The sequence below is a fragment of the Callionymus lyra genome, chromosome 18, assembly GCF_982586985.1.
Source record: "Callionymus lyra chromosome 18, fCalLyr1.hap1.1, whole genome shotgun sequence".
Taxonomy (NCBI): Eukaryota; Metazoa; Chordata; class Actinopteri; order Syngnathiformes; family Callionymidae; genus Callionymus; species Callionymus lyra.
The window spans coordinates 5,457,340-5,483,038 of NC_141835.1; the positions used below are offsets into that span (position 1 = coordinate 5,457,340).

At 41.2% G+C, this 25,699-nt stretch overlaps 1 protein-coding gene across 3 annotated transcripts in view; it reads left to right on the forward strand.

Moving 5' to 3' along the window:
• daam2 (dishevelled associated activator of morphogenesis 2) overlaps positions 1-25,699 on the forward strand; it is a 112,307-nt gene that overhangs the window by 13,036 nt on the left and 73,572 nt on the right. Inside the window, exon 1 of one of the 3 annotated variants that reach the window (XM_087780199.1) lies at positions 16,124-16,261. The exons of the other annotated variants lie outside the window; for them this stretch is intronic. The gene's annotated coding sequence lies outside the window, so the exon portion shown is untranslated. Of the gene's footprint in view, positions 1-16,123; positions 16,262-25,699 lie in introns of those variants that run through there. 3 annotated transcript variants of the gene reach the window in all.

A 25,699-nucleotide genomic window follows, 5' to 3' on the forward strand; every position in this document is an offset into this window, starting at 1 on the left:
AAAGTTCAGAGGTTCGATACCTGACCTTAGACACGTACAAATTCCAAGTAGGGGTTTAAGAAAATATCGATACACTTGAACATTGCATTTCACGATTAAGCACTTTATGGTATTGCTTAATTATCAGTAAACATTAAATATTCAATTGATTTCACATGTATCACGTCTCAATACAAATAAAGATCCCTCTGCTTGAATTCAATAAACCAATGTTAATATTTCGATAGTATCGCGATATATCGTACAAATGAATCTCCATGTATCGTAACACCAGATTCTTGCCACGACACACCCCTTAGTAAAAGGCTCTAAAATCCTCCATTTCAATGAAAAGTCTGCGGCTAAATAAAGACAAAATGAATCGGATAAATTAAAACCAAATGCTTCTCCAAACCTGTGTTTATAGTTTCGTATAATTCGATTAAAAGCCGTATCTTCTCTCACATTCTTAAATCATCCGCTGACTTTATGGCGGATCTTCTAAAGAGACACGAGGTTCTGCCACTTTAACGGTGTTTTTTGAGGTTTTCCCTGCGACTGCATCATCCGACCTGTGCTGTAATCTTTCCAGAGCGAGCGAGAGACGGGGGTTATGTCTGGTAACTTGGTTTCGACGGCACCGATCGGAACGGTGGACCCGAGCCACGGATCCTTCGGCCGTCTTCTCTGAGCGCTCTCTTTCGCCGAGTGACAAACGGTCGTGGTCGACAACAACCGAGGCATTGAGCGCGAGGATGAATGGGAGCTTGTCTCTGGAGAGGTTGTTGAAATGGGGCCTTTTTTTCTTTTTTCTTCTCCGTTATATCCTTGAAAAGCAGCAGATTGATCTCACTCAGGTTCGCTCTTCAAAGGCATGTCCGACGCTTGTACAGAACTCCCATATTCACCCCCCGTTTCTATCCACCTTCTCCTCTTTTAAATCATTCCTTTCTCTCTCGCCCACGAGGCTTCTTCTCCGCCTGACCTCCTGGTCAGAATCCCGAAGGTGAAATCCAGGTGCTGCGTTCGTAAAAGTCCAGCAGATGGTAAAATGACGGAGAAAAGGAACTGCTGAAGAACTTGTCTCTGATTTACACGTCATTGCTCCCTCATGGTACATATCACACGTGGACGTCAGGTGACCCCCTCTCCGGTGTCGGTTACCGTGGCGACCGTAGTAACCCACCTTCTCCCCCCCCCCCGTTTGTTGGAGCCACTTGTTTTTCTTCCTCCCCTGATTATAAATGGAGACTTTATCTTCCATCAGCATTCAGGAAGTGTGGGGGTAAACAAATACGCAGCGGAGGAAGCTGGAATGACCCCACGATAAATGCCTGTGCAGCAGCCGACCAGGATGTTGTTTGTCAAAGTTCGTGACATCATCCGTCAAAAACCCACGAGAGATACTGAACGAATGAGATGAATCCAATGAGTATTTTCTAAAGCATGTGGTCCTCTGATGTAGCTCTCATTCACAGGGATAGATTCTGATCTTCGGTACTTTTGCGTCGCTTCAATAAACAAGCTTCAAGTCCTGGTACCCAGAGTGGTTGCTGTAGATGTTCTGTAGTGATTCATTCATCTAATCCTGATATATTCAGATCACTATAGAAACACTTGGAAACAGAAGAAGATTTTCAAAAAAAGTGTCATTTTCGTAACTATTTTTGCAGACACTCAGTTTCACCGACAACTTGTGATTGTTTCCCTTTTTTTGGGGTTGAATATTTGGAATGAAAAAGTCCTCAAACATCAGCTTCAGAAGCTGTTGGACTCGAATGTATCCTCTCGTCCACAGTCACGGGGACCTTTTCGGGATTTTATTGTTCCTCTAACTGCTGAAGACGTAATGACGGCCGCCGTCAATCACTAAGTTTAAATCTCTGCTAAATGTATAAAGAGATCTATGTTAAACAAAATAATATTATTGTTTATTATTTAGAACATGATTTGAAAGGTCAAAATTTAACAACAAAATCATATAGTGCTGTTGAATATCTATATATATCCTAAAATAATAACTATATAAAAATCAATGCGTTTTCAGTGGTCGGGGCTTAAAATGTAAGTAAGTAATTTGTATTTATATAGCGCTTTTCTAGACCAGGGTCACAAAGCGCTTAAACAATCAAAACAATACTCAATAAAGTATATTCTTTAAAGGTCAAGATAACACTGAGAACAACACAAGAGTTCCAGAAAATCATTAAAAGCCTGAACAAATAAAAATGTCTTCAGATGTTTCTCGAAGGAGTCAGTAGATCATCAAACACAGATGTTTCTTGAAGGAGTCAGTAGATCATCAAACACAGATGTTTCTTGAAGGAGTCAGTAGATCATCAAACACAGATGTTTCTTGAAGGAGTCAGTAGATCATCAAACACAGAGATCGTTCCAAAGCTTAGGAGCAAAAGTCTGGAAGGATTTCTCTCCTCTGGTCCTGAACCGTGTCCAGGAACCATCAGTTGATTCTGATCCACAGACCTCAGAGCTCAGAGAGAGAGAGTAAGTCTGGATCAGATCAGTGATGGAAGGTCTGACCATGAATAGATCTGAAAGTAAGAACCAGAATTTTAAAGTTGATCCTGAAAGAAACTGGAAGCCAGTGAAGAATTTTAAGGATCGGAGGAATGTGAGTTCTTCTACTAGAGCGGCTCAGAATTCTCGAGTTTTGTATGAACTGCAGGCGAGACACATCCTTCTTGTTTAGACATGAAAACAAACTGTTACAATAGAATAGAATAGAAAAGCTTTATTCATAGTCCAGGCGTGTAATGTCGATTTCCTTTTGTAAGAATTGATCTTATATATTTGGTATATAAGTATCGTTCAGGAACCAGTATTGAAGTGAAGGTATCAGCACCAGGTTTGAATATCTCCATGAATACTCAGAACGACTACTTAACGCTGGATGTCATCATCGATATGAATCAAACCCCCTTTTTGTTCTCCAGCCCGTTAGGTTCTCTCTGTCAAAACAAAGTGTCCAGTCAAGCTGCTTCACTTCAACAGATAAAGAAAGTTCTTCTTTTTTTTTTTACGACCTCGCGTCATTATTTGTAGCCGGTCACCGTGGCAACCTGGCCGACCAGCATGAGCTCAGACCTGGAGGAGAGACCGTGGGGGGGGCGAGAGATGGACCTGGTCCCGAAGCTCATTACAGTGTAATTGACCCGAACATGCTGGATCCACCGGTTTAGATCCCTTAATAGGATTGACGTGGTTCTTCGTTGTGTGTAAACTTTGCCAAGCTCATCCCAGACGTCGGGGGCCAGAACTTCTCCGGCTCCTGGACCAGCAGAAGTGGATCCTCCTCCCTAATCTCTCCACGTAAACTCCAGTCCCTTAATTGCGTATTAAACGGTTCGTTCCTGGTCAGTTGGACTCGTAAAACAAGGACATCTTTACGAGAAAGTGAAACATGATTATCCTTCGCGGCGGCGTCCGGCCAAGAACCACAGAATCTTCTGATAAGAGCGAGTTCTCTCCGCTGGCGTCTGTTTTTATCTCGACCGCCTCGTAAATTGGTGTCGAAGGAAGACGAGTGAATGATCTTTTGTGTTCGTTGTTAAATCTTCCAGGATAAAAGTTCAGCGAACGGGTGTTTTGGAAACGCATTAGCTCGCCGCTAACGTTCCTCGCGCCGTGGCTCGTGGTGATGTTCGTGATGTCTGCGTTTTCCAGTTTTGCAAATCTACCTTAAATTAGATTAGATTAAATTAGACAGACTTTATTGATCCCTCTCGAGATCTTCTTTAGGGAAACTGGGATTCCAGTTCACAGCAGACCATAGCTTCATAAAAACAAGAACAAAGTGCAAATATAAAGAGCAACGTGCAAGGGTTGACAAAGTGCAAATATAAAGAACAACGTGCAAGGGATGACAAAGTGCAAATATAAAGAACAACGTGCAAGGGATGACAAAGTGCAAATATAAAGAACAACGGCAAGGGATGACAAAGTGCAAATATAAAGAACAACGGCAAGGGATGACAAAGTGCAAATATAAAGAACAACGTGCAAGGGATGACAAAGTGCAAATATAAAGAACAACGTGCAAGGGATGACAAAGTGCAAATATAAAGAACAACGGCAAGGGATGACAAAGTGCAAATATAAAGAACAAAGTGCAAGGGATGACAAAGTGCAAATATAAAGAACAAAGTGCAAGGGATGACAAAGTGCAAATATAAAGAACAAAGTGCAAGGGATGACAAAGTGCAAATATAAAGAACAAAGTGCAAGGGATGACTAAGTGCAAATATAAAGAACAACGTGCAAGGGATGACAAAGTGCAAATATAAAGAAAAAGTGCAAGGGATGACTACCAGGATAAAAGTTCAGCGAACGGGAGTTTTGGAGACGCATTAGCTCGACGCTAACGTGGCTGGTGGTGATGTTCGGACCAGGATCCCTGTCACGACCCGTTTGTTTGCTCTCATAAGTCGACTGGAAGAAGCAAATCTCTTCGCACACACTTCTGCCTTCCTGTCTCCGTCAATCCAAACAAGCCCGACTATTGTGCGAGCGACGTTAAGTGTTTGCATCCGAGGTATTACTCCCGGGTCACGTCTCGCAGAAGGCCGTTCCTCACCCTGGCTCGAGAACGTGTCACGGTTCCTAGAAGGAAAAAACCCAGATTGAAAGTTGAACAAACGCTGACCCACATTTTTTTTTTTTTTCCTTCCGCGACGGAACAACAATCAAAGCGAGCGTTTAACTTAATAAGCGTGTAATGGTTACAGCGTGTGTTGGTCGTGAGCAGCAGAACCAGATTTGTTTGATCAGATCTTTTGTTCCGTCAACATCTGCTTCATGTTTTCGGCGAAGATAGAGATGGTGACGAGCAGAAAATCATCAGTGGCTGGAGGTCGATAACAATCTTCTCCTGGACAAATCGCCGCAGGTTTTGATTTACTCTTCCTGCGAGAAATTTGTGATGCAAATTGCTCACGAGCACTTTGGTGTCGTCCTTGAATTGAATTTGTCCGTCAGCGACGACTGCAGCTGCTGGACCGGACTTTAAAATCCTGCTGAGCACATGTTCTGCTGCCGTACGAGGACGTGGATCATACGACATGAAAACATTTACATATTTCCATATAACAAGAGTCGTCGTACCTTGTTGTAGAAGTTGAAGATGTGTAGTTAAAATAGTTTGTATTCACCAGCGTTTTTTAACAGTACACTTGTGTATTCGCACTCAAAATTAGAGGAAAGAAAGAAGACCGATAATTTGCTTGTTCAACCTAAAAATTTAAAGAATCAGCTTGTTTGTTAGAAATATTGTAGAAAAAAAATGTTGAAATGTGTCAAATGTCTGCGTTTTCCAGTTTTTCAAATCTACCATAAATTAGATTAGATTAGATTAGACATTATTGATTCCTCTGGAGATCTTCTTTAGGGAAACTGGGTTTCTAGTTCACAGCAGACGATAGTTTCATAAACGCAAGAACAAAGTGCAAATGTAAAGAGCAACGTGCAAGGGATGACAATGTGCAAATATAAAGAACAAAGAGCAAGGGATGACAAAGTGAAAATATAAAGAACAAAGTGCAAGGGATGACAAAGTGCAAACAAAAGAACAACTTGCAAGGGATGACAAAGTGCATATATAAAGGCCAAACCTCAAGGGATGACAAAGTGTAAATATAAAGAACATAATGCAAGGGATGACAAAGTGCAAACAAAAGAACAACGTGCAAGGGATGACAGTGCAAACAAAAGAACAACTTGCAAGGGATGACAAAGTGCATATATAAAGGACAAACCTCAAGGGATGACAAAGTGCAAATATAAAGAAAAAAGTGCAAGGGATGTCAAAGTGCAAATATAAAGAACAAAGAGCAAATGAAATGACAAAGTGCAAATTAAATAACAAAGTGCAAGAGATGACAAAGTGCAAATACAAAGAACATAGATCAAAGGAAATGACGCAAAGAAAAAGATACAAAGATAAACATACAATAATATCATCCTTTATTGAATATATGAATTAAAGATAATTTAAAGATTACAACATTTAGGTTAGGAAGAACTTTTTTTCTTTTTCATTTTCTTGGAAAAGTAAAGTTTAATGAAACAAATTTAAAAAAGAAAGATAAAACCAAATACGGAAACTTTTCTACGACAATTTTCTTTTCAAAATAAAAGTCAATCAGTAAATGTAAAGCTAACACTCACTCGTTCTCATTTAATTTGCCCAAAATTATACTCAACAAAGACAATGGAAACAACTTCGATTGACAATTTTACAAACATTGCTATTATTTTGAAATATATATATATATATATATATATATATAAGTAGCTTCATTCTCTAGAAAAGTTGTTGAGCTCCACTAGTATCGGACAAACCCTGAACCGGGCTCGACTCTCACAGGGTTTAGAAACTTTTTAAGAAGGTCTTTTATGATGAAATATTGATCTTTGATTTGCTTTTAAACAGTCGTTTGTTCAACATGACGTGTTCATGTGCCTGATCAGGGGCAGGCGGGACATAAAGAACCCTCACAGACTGTCAGGAAACCCAGCACACTTCATCCAAGTAACTGTCCGTCAAACAGGGGCCCCCCGGGCGAACACTGGGGAGCCTCATCTGGGCAGAGGGTCTGGTGAGTCAGCGTAACCTGCGTGACCCTCATGGAGGGAACATGAGGCTGGTGTGCTTCGAGGGAAGAGGTCGAACCACTCGGACGAACGTTTGTCTGTTGTTTCTGGACAGAAAACAAAGAGAGTGTTGAGTCAGATCTGAGGATTCTTCTGCTGAGCTGCTTAAATATTTCAACATGGGCTTCTGAGAAGACGCTATTTTTAGTGGAACCACTTCCTTCGCTCGGCGATAAAAATCTTCAGAGCGAGGATTTTTGTCTGGACGCCTTCAGAGCGACGGTGGATTGTTGTAGCGACGTAATCACGACTCTTGATCTGCTTCGCTTGACGCCGGGGTTCGAGGAGTTCCCCTCGATCATTATAACAAGAGGTCAGAGGTCAAAACCAGAGGTCAGGAGGCCACGGCCACAGACACACGGCACCTGTTGGTTGGGGGTCTCTTTCTTCGCAGACGACTTCCAGATGTTTCCTGCAGTGTGACGGTCAAGACTGTCCCGGGGGGTTTACTTTCACTTTTACATTCCGTTACCTCAGAGACATGAGACACACTCGCTCACCTGCAGGTTCACAGATGACTTGCTCAAGGGTTCCCGGTCACCGGAGAAGGAACCGGACACAGTTCGGTGCACTCGGTGCTTGTTCTCCTCCAGTGTGGAAGGCAGACCTGCCATAAACGTCTCCTGAGGTTTTACCATCTGTCGCAGAAAAGTTCACTTCTGGCCAAAATCAATCCGATATAAGGAGAAAGAAGCATCTGGAGAAGAACAAGCGTCTCTTTCTTCTTCTGGAACTCTTGGTTGCACCTGCTTTAATATTCATGCTGTGGTTTGTTTTCGTTTCGCTCGCGATCAACAAGTCCCGATCTCTTGCCTCCAGGAATGACCGAGCGGTGAATTAAAGATGTGCTGACTCGTCGTTTAATTAAGTCGTGCACCACAAGTCATGAATCTCATTTTTTCCAAAGTCTCAAGTAGACGTTTGGTTCCCACCAGAGGGTCCAGACCCAGACCATGGTTAACCGCCGCACGACTGCTCTCGTGTCTTCAACGTTCCATCTGAATAAACGGGCAGAACATCCTTATCGGTCGTCGACTCCACACAGTCATTGTGACTTTAACTTCCCTTGAAGGAGTTTGATCTTAAGACTTAAGATTCCTTTCCCACCGAATACAGAAGATGTCGTAACTCAAACCTTTGTATTGCAGGAGCCAAGGTCTCGAGCAGGGAACATTTTTATTTTCTTTCATGGAAGTAACATAAGTTCCATTAAACTGAACCGTCCCAGCTATTAACGCGACATCGAAACTTTATAAATGACTTTTTGTTTTGAAACTCAAGGCTATACTTGCCAAGTTAGCTGGTCTAGTCATTCAGTGGTGAACTTTATATCATTTATCCATCCATCCATCTATTTATCCATTCATCCATCCATATATCCATCCATCCTTCTATTTATCCATTCATCCATCCATATATCCATCCATCCTTCTATTTATCCATTCATCCATCCATATATCCATCCATCCTTCTATTTATCCATTCATCCATCCATATATCCATCCATCCTTCTATTTATCCATTCATCCATCCATATATCCATCCATCCTTCTATTTATCCCTTCATCCATCCATATATCCATCCATCCTTCTATTTATCCATTCATCCATCCATATATCCATCCATCCTTCTATTTATCCCTTCATCCATCCATATATCCATCCATCCTTCCATTTATCCATTCATCCATCCATCCATCTGTTTATCCATTCATCCATCCATATATCCATCCATCCTTCTATTTATCCATTCATCCATCCATATATCCATCCATCCTTCTATTTATCCATTCATCCATCCATCCATCTATTTATCCAATCATCCATCCATATATCCATCCATCCTTCTATTTATCCATTCATCCATCCATCCTTCTATTTATCCATTCATCCATCCATATATCCATTCATCCTTCTATTTATCCATTCATTCATCCATCCATCCTTCTATTTATCCATTCATCCATCCATATATCCATCCATCCTTCTATTTATCCATTCATCCATCCATCCATCTATTTATCCATTCATCCATCCATATATCCAGCCATCCTTCTATTTATCCATTCATCCATCCATATATCCATCCATCCATCTATTTATCCATCTATCCATCTATTTATCCATTCATCCATTCATCCATCCATATATCCATCCATCCATCTATTTATCCATCCATATATCCATTAATCCATCCATCTATTTATCCATTCATCCTTCCATCCATTTATCCATCCATCCTTCCAAGCATTTATCCATCCATATATCCTTCCAAACATCCATCCATCCATCCATCCATCCATCCATCCATATATCCTTCCAAACATCAATCCATCCATCTATTTATCCATTCAGCCATCCATCCATCCATCCCTGCCGTTCATCTATCCATAAAGCCTTCCTAATATTATCTTTACATCCATCAGTCCGTCCATCTGTCCATCCTTCCAAACATTCATCTTTCCATCCCTCATTCCTTCCGCCCGTCTGTCCAATTATCCTTCCAAACATCTATCTTTGCATCCATCATTCCATCCATCCATCCATCTTTATATCATTCCAAACATCTCTCTTTGCATCCATCATTCCATCCATCATCCATATTTATATCATTCCAAACATCTATCTTTGCATCCATCCATCCTTATATCCTTCCAAACATCTATCTTTGCATCCATCATTCCATCCATCCATCCATCTTTATATCATTCCAAACATCTATCTTTGCATCCATCCATCCATCCATCCTTCTATCCTTCCATTCATCTGTACTCTGTAAATATCAAACCTTGATTCTAACACTAATCCGATGCATGACTTTGAATCGTTGATTCTTTGTTCATGAATCTCACTGAAACCTTTGACCTCAATAAACACAGAATCACTGAGTAACTTGTATAACCAGCGACTAGGAATCATTGAAATTCGGTTCCTTCACTACCGGTTACTGAATTATACTTTTTTTTAAACAATTTATTTATCTATAAGATCAGTTCTAGGAAAAAGAAAAATGACACTTTTGTAATTTGGTTTATTTTAACTTGTTTCTTGAGATAAATTAATAAACAACAAACAATATCCGAATGAAAAACATCAATGAAGAAGTTCTGACACCGAAACTTGGCACCGAAAGACGCAGCATGTTTTGATAGAATTCCGATCGGTATCACAAAAGAACCGGAGTTTGACACAAGTTGCCGTACAGGAAGTGGTTTGACTCGTGACGACTGATGACTGTGACTCAACCGCGGGTAGTTTCCTGGCTTGTGAAATGATGGGATTATTAACCAGGCTCGTGTCTCAGCTGATCAAGAGGGACCGTCCGCCCGACTCGAGTCAAACCACCGTCCAAACATGACTCAGACGGGAGTGGTAACGCGGGAGCAAGCGGCCGGGCGACCTCTGACCCGGCCCGGTCTGCCTCTCGGACAAAGGAGCCTTTGAGAGACGTTTACAAAACGCCCTCCCGAAAAAAAAAAAGCACTTTAGTCGGTACAAGAGCACGTTTAGCCTCAATGGTGGAGGAAGTCGCAGGAGTTTATCGGAGCGCCGGGCTGACAATGGAGGTGAGAAGGACCTGATTTGTTGCTGTTGGCTCCTGCTCACAAGATAAAGACTCGTCTGAGGAAGGATTAGATGAATATCTTGATTCATAGACGCACAATCGCGTATCAAACTCTGGCCCAGTGTTTATGCTGTCGGGCGTTCCGGGCTTTGTGCAGCGTCGGGTTTTTTTTTTTTTTTTTTTTTTCCCTCCCTGACGATTTATCTCGTGCAGGCATGAAAGAAATGTTTGTGTGCAAAGTGCTGTCACAAGGAATTCCTGGCTCGGAGCAAAACACCAACCTGGACGGGAGCAACAAAAGAGCCGCTCAAATAATACGCCGACAATGAGTCGCGATTGTTTGCCATGTTAGCGCCGCGGCCGCCGGCTCTGGGACGACGACTCTCGCCACTAATGTGTATTTCAGACGGACTTTCGCGCGCCAACGTCTGCGGATTTCAACACTCTTGACGCTGACTCGCAGTCTTTCTTGGTCTGTCGACGCGCTCGCCCGCCATCCATGCGAGAGCAGGGTTTATGAGCCGCGAGACCACCTCGAGCGGTCGCGGCGTCGTCCAACGCGGATCCAACGTTAGCGAAGCATTAGCCCGGCGTACGTTCAACTGCTGGACAGGTGAAGGTGGTGAAGATTCCACTTGTGAAAAGAGATTCTTACGGATCCTTCATCAGTGGTTGAATTTAACATTTGAAATGTAATTTTTTTAAATTTTGTTAAAGCATTTTTTTATTTAAATATATTTTTAATAATTAAAATCAATCATTTATAGATTCAAAGGTTGAATTTGTTTTGTATTTCTATTCATTTAATTAAAAAATAATTTATTTTTATTTTTAACACAAAGAGTTTAATATTCTAATTTTCAAAACTACAAAAATATTTATTTAACTTTTTTAATTTGCAGCTTTTTAAATTTAATAAAGTATTGATATAATAGTGACACCATGAATGTTTTTAATACAAATGTCTAATTCTAGTAATTAAAAAAATATATATTTCATTTAACTTTTTTTATTTGTAGCCTTTAAAATTGAGTACAAAAACGTGTTGGTATAATAGTTATGTTTTAATTATTGGATTTAAAATATGAATCTCTAAAAAAAAAAATGGCATGAATTTGGAACATTTATCATTTTTTAAAATTCGACCTTTCAAAATAAGAATTATTAAATTTAATTATAAAAAAAATAGAATAGCATAAAGAATTAATGCTTAAAAAAAAAGTTTCAACGTTTTAAATGTTAAATTCTACCGTTTAAATGAGACTGACTTCGCTTCTGTCGTTTGAAACCATATGTTCGGGAACATAGAAGATCTACGAGTCAAGATCTCAGGACGATATTCTTAACATTTCGCAACAACATGCAACTAGTGTTGGGGTCAAGAGGTCACTTGAACGGCAGCAGTGGTTCACGAGTTAACGTCAACATTAAGGAATGGACGTCATAACACTGAGACCCTACAGTGACTCTGGATCCGATGCTTCCTGAGGGATCCTTCAAGAATGTGCCATTATGACCAGCAGGAGACAAACAAGCTGCAGAATCACTGTTGACTCGTGTCACTCAATGTTGGAGGAGATTCTGTCTGAAGTTTGAACTGTGAGAACTGGTGTTTAAATATTTACGCCGACAAAACGTCAAGTCTTTATTTAGTTATTGTTACATTTGTTTTTTATGTTTAATTATTATCTTTATTTATCATTGTTTTTGTTATAATTTCTGTATTACATACAGTACGTATGTCCTTATTTGCGTATGTTCTACTAAAATAACTAAAATAAAGATTTCCTGAATGTTGGAATAATAAAGGAAGATAAATCTGATCCCAGCTTACAGAGCATTAAAAAATTGTAAAAAACAAGGATATTACTTGCTTACTTTGCTTCAGCATTCAAAAACTCTGCTAGCTAAAAAACAACTAGCTAGCTAAAAACAACTATCTAGCTAAAAACAACTATCTAGCTAAAAACAACTAGCTATCTAAAAATAACTAGCTAGCTAAAAACAACTAGCTATCTAAAAACAACTATCTAGCTAAAAACAACTAGCTATCTAAAAACAACTAGCTAGCTAAAAACAGCTAGCTATCTAAAAACAACTAGCTAGCTAAAAACAACTAGCTATCTAAAAACAACTAGCTAGCTAAAAACAACTATCTAGCTTAAAACAACTAGCTAGCTAAAAACAACTATCTAGCTAAAAACAACTAGCTATCTAAAAACAACTAGCTAGCTAAAAACAACTAGCTATCAAAAACAACTATCTAGCTAAAAACAACTAGCTATCTAAAAACAACTATCTAGCTAAAAACAGCTAGCTATCTAAAAACAACTATCTAGCTAAAAACAGCTAGCTATCTAAAAACAACTAGCTAGCTAAAAACAACTAGCTAGCTAAAAACAACTATCTAGCTAAAAACAACTAGCTAGCTAAAAACAGCTAGCTATCTAAAAACAACTAGCTAGCTAAAAACAACTAGCTAGCTAAAAACAACTATCTAGCTAAAAACAGCTAGCTATCTAAAAACAACTAGCTAGCTAAAAACAACTATCTAGCTAAAAACAAATAGCTATCTAAAAACAACTAGCTAGCTAAAAACAACTAGCTAGCTAAAAACAACTATCTAGCTAAAAACAACTAGCTAGCTAAAAACAGCTAGCTATCTAAAAACAACTAGCTAGCTAAAAACAACTAGCTATCTTAAAACAACTAGCTAGCTAAAAAGAACTAGCTAGCTAGTTAATTTAACCCCCTTTAGACTACTAGATTACTTAGATTACTTACTAGATTACTTGGATTACTACTGGATTAGTTAGTTTAGAAAAAAGTAAATTATTAGTTGAAAACCGATCTAGTAAAAAAAGAAATGCTAAATGAACGTTGTCAACAAAGTACTGTTATATTTCCATAAACATATTTAGAATAAATACCTGTTAAAACATGTCGTTTTGAAGAGTCGATGAACGGTATCGACAGTTTTGTTGTCGGTAAACATGTTGACGCGGCAGACATTGATGGAGGGCGACAAACCCGATCAATAGTTGACCTTTAACCTCTCTCATCTTCACTTGTGAAACGTCCACGACAAACCTCAAGCTTGCACTCGGCGCCCCGTCGTATCGTCACGGTTGCAGAACTCGATTATTATCACGATTAAATATTCAACGAGTTCACCTCAAACATGCGAGGGAAGCTCTGGATGTTTTCATCCGTGACGGCGTTCAGCGTTGGCAGCGAAAGGATTGGACAGGAAGAGCTGCTTCCTCTGGGCGTGATGCTCGCCACTGACCACGCTCAGGTCGGCGTCTGCTCTGGGCTGGAGATCCTGTGCAAGGTGGGAACTCGACTCGATAAAAGTCCTTTCCTTCCTGATGGCGGGAGTGTCAGTGAGTACCTGTGAACAGGTGTCACTCAGTGTCTGAGCTTCTTAGTTGGAAGAAGGTCTTTTCTGGACTGAAGTCTCTCAAGTACCTTCACCTCTGATCTTTAATGAGTATCTAACGGTAGAGTTGGAATAACTTTATGATACCGTATCAATTTTTAACTTCATCTATTTCTTTGATTACTTTGGCTTTTATGTCATATTTTATTTTCATCCTAGTTCTTTTATATTTCAATAATACGTTACATATACTTTTTCTTTTTTAATTTAAAATTAACATCCTTCATTTTGGTTTTGCAATTTAACTTCCGGCCACTAGATGGCAGCAGTCATCACGTCCTCAGCAGCTAAAGGAACTATCCTAAAAATATCCCGGTGATGACTGAGGACGAGAGGATACAGTGACTCCAGCCGCTTTTAAAGCTGATGTTTTGACATATTTTGGTTTGAAAACAAATGAAAGTAGTTACGACTGAGGACGAGAGGATACTGTGACTCCAGCCGCTTTTAAAGCTGATGTTTTGACATATTTTGTTTTGAAAACAAATGAAAGCAGTTACGACTGAGGACGAGGGGATACAGTGACTCCAGCAGCTTTTAAAGCTGACGTTTGGACATATTTTGGTTTAAAAACAAATGAAAGCAGCTACAACTGAGGACGAGAGGATACAGTGACTCCAGCAGCTTTTAAAGCTGATGTTTTGACATATTTTGGTTTGAAAACAAATGAAAGCAGTAACAACTGAGGACGAGAGGATACAGTGACTCGAGCAGCTTTTAAAGCTGATTTTTGGACATATTTTGGTTTGAAAACAAATGAAAGCAGTTACAACTGAGGACGAGAGGATACAGTGACTCGAGCAGCTTTTAAAGCTGATTTTTGGACATATTTTGGTTTGAAAACAAATGAAAGCAGTTACAACTGAGGACGAGAGGATACAGTGACTCCAGCAGCTTTTAAAGCCGATGTTTTGACATATTTTGGTTTGAAAACAAATGAAAGTAGTTACAACTGAGGACGAGAGGATACAGTGACTCCTGGACATATTTTAGTTTCAAAACAAATGAAAGCAGTTACGACTTCGTCAAGAGTTGTGTGGTCTGTAAATACTACAACACTGTACTCTACTCGACAATACTACATGTATATACTTGTTACTACAGTATAACTATCGTATCTTTGCCTCTTTACCGTAATAAACATCATATCGACAGATTCTTGCTAATACACACTCCCAACACTAACCTGTGTACTAGCCTCAAATACTGTAGCCATTCTAGCATAATAGAAAGTTTTAGGTATAAAAGTGTCCAAAACACATGTTAAATATTCAGGTCAGGGATTATTCGTGGCTCGTTCAAATATTGAAATTAATCAGCCTCTGGACCTCTTCGTACCTTCCTTGGGTCGGCTTAACATTTCGTAGATTGATGTTCATGTTGCTATGGTGACCCGTAAAGATGTGAACGATTAAGACAAGATAAGATAAGGAAGATTATTGATGTCAACGTTATAAGTAAAAGTGGAATTTGTTCGTTGATTTTGTCCGCTGACGTGATTGAGGTCTGACATCCCTGATGTCACCGATGCCTCTGGACTTGAGCGGCTGTGATTCTACCAAGAAGCTAATAGAACGTCTCGTATCCTGACCTTTGTAGCAGCAGAGCTTCAATCCTGCTGTAGGAACACACTCGGAATTTCTACTTAATATCACCCAGGAATCCGTCACCTCTGCTCTGACATCTGCGTGGATGCTGTCACATGCAGGGGCTGAAGGCAGAGCCGGTGGGTGAGACAAATCCTCCTAGAGAGAGAGAGAGGGAGAGAGGGAGAGAGAGAGGGAGGTAGAGAAGGAGGGAGAGAGAGATGGAGGGGGAGAGAGAGAGAGAGAGGGAGGTAGAGAGGGAGGGAGGGAGAGAGAGAGAAGGAGGGAGAGAGAGATGGAGGGAGAGAGAGAGAGAGATGGAGGGAGAGAGAGAGAGGGAGGTAGAGAGGGAGGGAGGGAGAGAGAGAGAAGGAGAGAGAGAGAGAGAGAGGGAGGGAGAGAAGAGAGAGAGAGAGGGAGGGAGAGAAGAGAGAGAGAGAGAGAGAAGGAGAGAGGGGGGGAGAGAGAGAGAGAGAGAGAGAGAAGGAGAGAGGGGGGGAGAGAGAGAGAGAGAGAGAGAAGGAGGGAGAGATGGAGAGAGAGAGAGAGAGAGGGAGGGAGCGAAGGAGAGAGGGAGGGAGGGAGAGAGAGAGAGAGAAGGAGGGAGGGAGGGAGAGAGAGAGACGGAGGGGGAGAGGGAGGGAGGGAGGGAGAGAGGGAGGGAGAGAGAGAGAGAGAAGGAGGGGGAGAGGGTGGGAGGGAGGGAGAGAGAAAGGGAGAGAGAGAGAGGGAGAGAGAGAGAGCGAGAGGGAGGGAGGGAGAGAGGGAGGGAGGGAGGACAATGTCAACAGCTCTGCTCTCAGCACCGTCAGCTGAAACCAGTGCTCGACTCAGACGGAGTGAACAGAGGATCAGGGCTCAGAGCTGGAGAAGCTGAAAATGGGACTAAACCGTAGAAAACCCGGCGCTGCCGTAGAGCCTGGAACCAAAAAGCTGTATTGAGAGGATTGTCTTGAGAGGATTGTCTTGCACTTGACTCACTACATCCAGTGACACCGGGACACCCCTGCACAGGAGCAGGTAGGTCACTTGATCGGGTCACTGATCCCTCTCCCGTCTCTCGTCGTCCGCCGGTCGCTCGGAGGTTTGGGTTCGAGTCCATCACAAGTAGTGCTTGTAGCAGAGAGGCCAGCCGGGTTGATCCCAGACCTGCTCCTCGTCTTCCTCCAGCAGTGATGATGCTTCCCTTGAAGCGCTCGAGAGGTTCTTCTCGACGCTCGAGAGGTTCTTCTCAACGCCCTGAAGCTCTCAGGCGTGTTGCGAGAAAGAGGCTGATGTTGTGGTAGAAACATGTCTAGTGACGAGTAAGAAAACATCCATATGGTGATATATCGCGATATTCAACAGCACTGTGTACTTGTTTTCTTTCAGGTTTTTATTGCAAATCATAGTGTATTTGTTCCCATAATTCTTTAATGGTTTATAGTTGATTTTGTTAATTATTTACATTTAACATGAAAATATTTATTTTTTAAAACCACTAGATGGCAGCACACCTCTTTACATCCTCCGTAATTAAAGGAAGAATTAAATCATGTGAGATCCCGACTATGACTGAGGACGAGAGGATACAGTGACTCCAGCAGCTTTTAAAGCTGATGTTTGGACATATTTTGGTTTGAAAACAAATGAAAGCAGTTACAACTGAGGACGAGAGGATACAGTGACTCCAGCTGCTTTTAAAGCTGATGTTTGGACATATTTTGGTTTGAAAACAAATGAAAGCAGTTACAACTGAGGACGAGAGGATACAGTGACTCCAGCAGCTTTTAAAGCTGATGTTTGGACATATTTTGGTTTGAAAACAAATGAAAGCAGTTACAACTGAGGATGAGAGGATACAGTGACTCCAGCAGCTTTTAAAGCTGATGTTTGGACATATTCTAGTTTGAAAACAAATGAAAGTAGTTACAACTGAGGACAAGAGGATACAGTGACTCCAGCAGCTTTTAAAGCTGATGTTTGGACATATTCTAGTTTGAAAACAAATGAAAGTAGTTACAACTTCGTCAAGAGTCATGTGGTCTGTAAATACTACAACACCAGAGTCAAGTACTGGACAATACTACACATATATCGTTGAACCTGCATCCTGATATGTCAGATTTCGTCAATACACACCCTTCTAACAACTCCCACTTCTTGTTGGTCTTAGAGACTAAGAGTCTCAAACTCACACACGGGGCCAGGATCCTATAACCAAGTCAAGGGCCACAAAACATTTCCCAGGAAGTACGAGACTGATAACAATACTGTGTTTTCCAAAACACTCAAAAATGAAACTCCTTCCAGTTTTACCCATATTCGAAGTCTCGTTACAATTGCATTAATATCTCTATTGGTCACGATATCAACATGAACGTTATCACGAGCCTTAAGTTGTGCCTTAGATGATTATTTGTTGTTATTATTGATCTATTTCTTTACCTTTTCGGGGCCAGAATACAAGCGTTGCCTCGGCAGTCCCTTGAAGTTCAAGGAAATGTTGGGCACTTCAGGAATGGCGGGAGGAAGATACAGTGTCACACGTAATGGGTACAAAAGTATTTTCAGTCGTAGACGTAAACTGAAGTTCATCGATCACACGCTTCTGCCTTCAGTGTACGTTAGGGCCGGACAGCCACGCATTCCATTGATCTCTTCCTGGACACTCAAGGGAACCACCAAATATGGATCTGTTAAGTTTCCTTAAACACATCTCGAGCGGCTGTAATGGAAGGTCAACGTTAGCATCATTAGCTCATAAATTAAACATGGAGGTTCACTTGTACTGTTGGTCTCCATAATCTTATATATAATCGAACTAATGTGGAAATCCAACTCCCGTGATATGTAGTAAATGTTGAATCTTCCTCCACAAGATGCAGTAAAAAGTTCCTCATCATGACCATGTTTTACACTTATTACTTTATAAAGTTGCTCTGAAATCTCGGCGAACGAGAGGTTACGATAGATAGAACTTTATTGTTTAAAATTGTGAAATGAGAGTCCATTATGACGTAATAATGGCTTCACTCCTCCTCCAGCCAGCTGTTATCACGCCCCACTTTGTTTATACAACGAGTCCCTTGGAGGTGGAGACTTACAGGGTTGATGACGCGAGGTGACAAACCTCCGATGTTTGACCGATAACAGCAGAGGTGGCGTGGTTATGGTCAACAAGATTTCATTCATTTCAGAGTGTTTTCAGTGGGCGGAGCTTAAGATCATTTTCTATTGTCAATATTTCAATGAAAAGGTTGTGTTTTTCTATCGCTTTTATTGCTCTTTTATTGTGTACTGACGCCACGAAACAACGTCCTTTGTTGTGTTTACAAAAGTTGTCTACTACAATACTACAATGTTCTCCTCCACAACATACTTTGTTTATGTTTAATAAGTAAGTAATTTGTATTTAAATAGCGCTTTTCCAGACCACGTGGTAAATAAACACTCCCTTAACTAGTTTTCCCATAATGCACTGCGACAGTAGAAGCAGTGAAACGCACCACATTTGCCCTCCACGTGCAACAAGAGCCACTCGAGATAACGTTATTATTAATGAAACGTTCCTCTGACTCTGCATATATTTATACAAATATTCGACGCTCTCAGCACTTTTCATATTTGACTGATCATTACACATGTATGAAGCGCTCGCTCGGGATTAAAGGGCTGGTCCGGGGGGTGCGGGGGGGTCCACTCATTAAGATGCAGGAAAAGCCAGAGAGTAGTTTTCGGTAAAGCAGCTTAAAACCTGTCGGTATCACCGCCGTGTTCACCGTCACCACGATGACGGACGGCGAGCCGACAGGAAGTCCCGGCGAGGCCGTTGCAAACGCTCGTCATTGTGCTCGTGACACACTTTCTGGAGGCTCGCGATGCGTAAGCGTATCTTTACAGTGGCTCGATTCAGTGTTACATTACCGCGGGGCTATTTTGAAGAGACGCTGGTCACTTCAAGGGCTCTCCCTTCTGTGCCGGGGCTATAACGGTCCGCCGGGAGAATTCCAGACATTACCCACAATCCCCTGCTCTATGATGCAGCTGTTGACCTCTCACCCAGGCAAGATTAATGGCTTAACAATACACACTATATTACTGCGGCGCACTCGCTGACATTAATAGATATTTATAATCAAACTGACAGACGTCGGTGGAAAAGACTTTTATTTTACAGCTTTGTCTGTAAATCATGGTTTACGGATACAAAAGGAAACCAAATCGGTGTTTTCCGAAGTGACTTATCAGGCGATTGAAACGTATCGTTAAAAAAGACAATGCTTGAAGAACATTTTAATCCATTGAATTTGGAGATTGTAGCTGATGCACATTCGATGCTAATATAGGCGACAACATGCTATGCTAGCAAACGTTAGGACAACTTGCATCAAACGTCAACAATATGAGTTAATAGGCACTTAAAATAGAATAATATTATTTTAACTAACGCTACCCTGCAAACCTCTGAATTAATTCACTGTTAGACGAAGAAACTGATAGTGCAATGACTGTAAAATTTATATTATATTAAAATTGTGTCTATATTTAAATAGTTATTTATTAAATCTGATGATGCTGAACAAATTATTCAGGAGTAAAAACTTTATACTTTCACACATTTAAACATCATCGTGATTCTAGATAAACTAGTGGAGAAGCGAATATGATTTAATAAAAAAAAAAGAAAATTACTGAGATGGCACATACCTCCTCCAAGGAGTTAAATCCTTATGACTTTGTATTAAGATACCATACAAGACATCCATGAGTCAAGGAAGTGTTGGTCGAGTGGATAAAACCAGGGACCATCATGACTTCGGTGAAAAAACGACCAACTCTAAAACATTTTTTCCAACAATTTCATGTAGATTTATTTCAGTGCTTCCATTGCATGCTGGGAAGTTACAGATACAACCTTCAAAACCTTTCTGGATCCAGATGGCAGTACAGCGCACCAGCAGAAACAAATCACTTAACCAACATTTTAACCAACGCCGGCCAAAACATACCCTCCTTGGTGAAAGTGTCGTTGGATGCGTAAGAAGGGTCCCGCTGGGTTAGCTTGTTGATGCTTTTAATGCCGACCCCCCTTGAACACAACCTTAAGTCGAGGGTCAACATCTGTACGATGGTTGTAGCAGCAGATGGTACGTGTGACATGGTAACATGTAGATGACCTAGATAAGGACGCAGCGCTGTAAGTCTGTAGCGACGTGCTCGTGTTGTCGGGGGGAAAGACGACCAGTCGGAAAAAAAAACAATGATTTTCGCGCTGCTGGGAAAATCCTCCGACCGGGAAAAGACTTTGTAATGATCCGGTCTTGATGAAGCAGCTGATAATGACTACCTCGGGCAATTGAAACGGAATCCGCACTTGTTTATTCCTCAATACTTTGGGTATCTCCTCCTCAGGTTTAACCGGACCTGGAGGTCCTCTTAAGGAACACCTTCGATCTGTTGCTAAAGTGCGACGAGAAGCCAATACGGCCTGAGAGGGTCGTTGGCTGTGAATAAAGTCCAGGTTTATGATGTGATATTGACGCTCCGCCATGTTCAGGAAACATTAGCGTTCTCAATGAACCCTCTCTGACCACGTCATCCCAGCATCCTTCGCTCTGTGACTGAAGCTTGTTTGTGAACGAACAACATAAAAGTTCTCCCCCAAATCCAAGGGCCGTCTGGAAGTGTTTAAGAGACAGCGTGAACCGGGAGCTATTAAAGCACTTAATAATAATTGTGGTTGTGGTCAGTTCCAGTGGAGGTGAGCAGGCTGATCCATTTCCTCTAAACACATTCAATTTGTTTTTGTTGAGGGGTTTTTTTTTGGGACTAAACCTTTCCGAGTCCATGAGCCACCTGGTCAACGACGGAGGGAAGGTCGGAGACAAACTACTCTGTGTATAAATACACACAACAAGCCACAGTTAAGTTAAAACCTCAATAAATTAATGAAGTTTCTCTTTTTTCACTCCATTAATTCCTCCCTTGAAATTACTTTCGTTTTTATTTGATGTGTTTACGGACATTCTTGGACCTGTTCTTATATTCAAAGATTTAATTAAATAACTGTCGAGTGACCATCGTGCTCTGAAACAACGGAAAATCAAGCACGTGTTTGAGTTTGTCTATTAAATTGGAGTCGCATTCACCTGACGAGTCCATAAAATGTTTTATTTCAAGGTATTAAAAAAGCCACGAGAGACTCGTAAACGGTGAGAAAAATGCTAATCGTGTGAGGAAAACATTTGTTTACTCTCCGGTGTCAAGACATTCCTCTTTATTTGCATCGGCAGAATCATTTTTAAACGTTAAATAAAGTCATTCAGGCATCACTTCATGTCTCGATACCTTAAAATAAGAAACTTTCCTGGACTTGTCAGGTGAGTTTAGCTCATCAAACGATAGATTAACTTCTCGCAGCGCGTGGACGAGCGAAACCATTTCCTGACGTTCTCTGATGTCCATCCAGAAGCTGAATCGTCCGTCAGCTGTCTCGGCCTCAGAGCTTCCGCCGTCTTGATGGTAGGAAGTGATGGAATGAGGAAGAGAGAGAGTCGAGAGAGTGAGAAGGAAAGGGTGGGTTTCCTGGAGGTTGCACGTAGACAACTAGTCCAGTACTTATCGAGAGCTTCCCTCAATGACTGGAGGAATGTTGGAGACACGTTAGTGTGGAAGCGAAAGTCTTGAAACGAACTTCCTGTTTGTGAATCACGACGTCTACGCCGTTTACCGATATTTACATCAGGTATTTCTATGAAGACCTTCTGGTCCTACATAAGTTTGGTCCAATATGATGAATATAAAACCCATTAAGCGTTGAAAGCCTTTGCGGTTTCATCGTTTCCAGGACAGACGTTAGATTGTCGGGTCTTTAAGTTGCGGCAGTAAAAATCAAAAACCATGTTTTCGGCCAATATTGTGTCGCGAGAACACAATAGTGTTTCAACTTGTTTACGTTTCATTTCAAGGACAACCCGTGAACTACTTCTAGTAACGTTGGTGTTTTTAGGCCACGAGTTGTTGCCGTCGTCAGCGATAATGTGAAACTTTTTTATTTTTAAAGTCGTCCTCGTCCCTCCTTTAATCACACGCCGGCCCAATCAAACAAGTCCAAGACTATATCGGAGGCAGATCGTGCTGCTGCGACGACTAAAAATAGCTGGCCCACTTAAGATCAGACGCTCTCCCCTCCCCGGGTTCCTACCACCCTGGTGGGCTCCGGCAGAAATTGTCCCGACCAAAAAAATCCCTGTGAGCCATTGTCCAAGGCCCGACTCTTCATGAAAGGCCAACGCGAGCAGAATGTGTGCTTTTCAGCGCCGAGGCAGGAATGCTTCGCTAATGTGGCGTGAACTAATGTCAGCTCCTCCCGTGTCGGCTCTGCTCGTTCGTCAGGCACGTACGACTGGCCTGGAATGGTTGGATGATGTCATATCGCTGGAACTTGGGTCACTTGGCAGCGAGCAACTCTCGACGAGTGACGTCTACCGCTTTCCTAGTGTAACCCGATTGTGTTTGTGTGCAGTAATAACACAACTGATTACGACCCTGACGTGACTTTTGACCCTGACGAGTAAAGACTGATGTGGTTTTTTCCCCCACGGACTTTAAAACCCTCAGCGGTGGGTGGGCCCGGGTCAGGTGGGGCGACTCCCAGGTGATTTCGAGGCGAGAACCTCCTTTTTTATGGTCAAGAAAAAAAGTCCATTAGTCACTAGACTTCCAGGCAGACGGTAGAAAGGCGGGGGGTTGTGTGTCAGAGAGGGCATGTCTGGGGCACCAGCACCCAAAGAGGTGGCGTGGATCCAACATGTCCGACCGTTGAAACTGAATAGGGACCTCATGTCCCATTAATGAGGGTTCACGCCGATACACCAGGACTGTGTTGTGTGATGGTGAGCCGGCCTCATGGGGGACGTACCGTTCTTGTTGTTGAAGTGTGTGAGACGCAAGTGTTCCGAACGATGGTAGTGGAAAACAACACAAAACTAGTCGACCATGAACACTTTAGGTTGTTGGTTTGAAAGTGCAGACCTCTGCCAAGCAGCTCATTTTGTCATTTTTTATCCCAATATTGCTTGGTCATCATTTATTTTTATCGGTGTAATTAAGACACATTTTATCACTTTCAATATTGTTGTATATCAGGTAATAACTCGGGCGCACAACACGGTAAAAGTTGAGCAAGAAAGTCAAACAACCTTAAGTGCATCGTGCACAAGATGGCGGCGACTGTTGCACGTCTGGTACTTGAAATATATTTTTACTTAACTGCAAAGAGTTCAACTAAAATATTCCAGATTAAACTTTAAAAAAAAATCATAAATAAACGTGATCTTGAACAGACGGAAGATTCGACCACAACAAACTTACTGAGGAATAGAACACACACACAAACATAACTCGTGTTCTAGGAAACGATCTGTACAATTATTCAATTCAATTCAACAACGTCACGAAGTTCTTGAGCTTCTGAAAGGATTTAACTTCTCAGCTATTGTTGAAATGCTAACATGCTAACAACAAAATCATTTAAAATAAATGTATAATTATGTACTAAATGTATTTATAAAGCATGTAAAAACAACACACATCAAACGCTAGTAGATAGTAGTAGATAACAATAAAAAGTAAAAATAAAACGCAATAAAATGACTTAAACATGTTCAACCAAGAAGGCCAAAAAGATTACGGTAAAATAACTTCACGGACAGTATGATGTTGTTGTTCGTTCTTCAATTTATCTCAATGATCTCCTTATTCGTCGTAGCATTTTTGCGTCGACGTCTGACCTCCAGACCCGCGACACGTATCTAGTGGCGAGGATGTTGCCTCGCTCCCCGTCTCAGGATGAACAGCAGCAGCAGTAACGCCACGACGATCCTTTAATCTGCACCGGATCCGTCCTGATGTCGCTCGCTGTGCCAGAGAGTCGCGCTGATGTGAAGCCAGCTGCCCACAACAGACATGGCTGCTCACAACAGACTGTTCAGTGTCAACATCTATGGAACAGTAGACGCAAAGAATATTGAATACTTGAATTTTAAATATAATATTGACGTTTTTATTTCTAATGTTGTTGCGCATGATTGGCCGAAAAGATCGGATCAAGCAGCTCGGTGCTCTGTTGGTAATGTCTGGTGGCAACATTTTATATTGAATTTAACAGACCATGAATTAAAACATATTGAATTTAGAAAAATGATTGTTGAATAATTTGAATAAGGAAATCCAACTCTATGTGAAAGTCAACTTTCTGTGTTTGAGTTTGTATGTTCTCCACGTGTCACGTGGGTTTACTCCGGACACTCCGGTTTCCTCCCACAGTCCAAAAACATACAGAGGTTGATTGGGAACGTGTGGGGAAATTGTCCGTAGGTATGAGTGTGTGTGTGAATGGTTGTCTGTCTTTGTGTGTGTCCTGAGACAGACTGGTGTCCTGTCCAGGGTGTCCCCTGCCTCTCGCCCTATGATACTGGGATAGACTCCAGTCTCCCCGCGACCCCGATAAAGGTTAAAAAGCGGTAGAAAATGAATGAACTATATGGAGTCTACTGACTCCTTTAAGAAACATCTTAAGACGTTTTTATTTGTTCAGGCTTTTCCTTGATTTTCTGGAACTCCTGTTGTGTTATCAGTTTTATCTTGATCTTTAAAGTATATACTTTATTGAATATTGTTTTGATTGTTTAAACGCTTTGTGACCCTGGTCTGGAAAAGCGCTATACAAATAAAAATGACTTACTTACTTACTTAAATGGATTAATCTAATTATTTAACAAAAATCCAACCTTTCAATATGAATGAGAAATGATTCGATTTAATGAGTCATCAAAAGTAAGTACGTACGCTTTGTCAACAAACTTTCAATATAGAAAACAATTAAATTCAATTATTTAAAAAATATACTTAAACACTTAAGAAAAACGTTTCAATGAAAATATATGGAAATTTTTAACATTTGAAATTTTAAATTCACTACCATTGTTCAATAGCACTGATAAACTTCCTTAAACGCACAGGTAATAACACAATTATTACAAAACTCTTCCTCAGGATGAAAGTAGATGACGACACGAGTGCTTTGCAGGGTATTGTATTGTAGTTTTTCTTGAAAACGAGCCAAACATTTTCACCGTGATCTTCTGCAGTCGTGAACCGAAAGTGTGAGCGAGTGCATCTCGGATCCAAACGTAGCAGAAAATCAAATTGTGTTTTTCCAGCGTCAGTCGCAGCGTGACTTTCAAAACAAAGGTTTGGCCCGAGAGCGTAGAGTCGCTGTCGTTTAATCCCCTCATGGAGACGCTACACCTCGACTCGCGGCCACGCCCTCCTCCACTGACCTACTTCCTGTGAGAAGAAGCCTCGTCATCTTCTGATCCTTCTCTCTTCTCACAGCAGATCCTCTGCTTCACGTCTTCAGTCTGAGAGTCAAACACAAACAGTCTGGAAACATTAGAAAGAATCGTCTCCAAT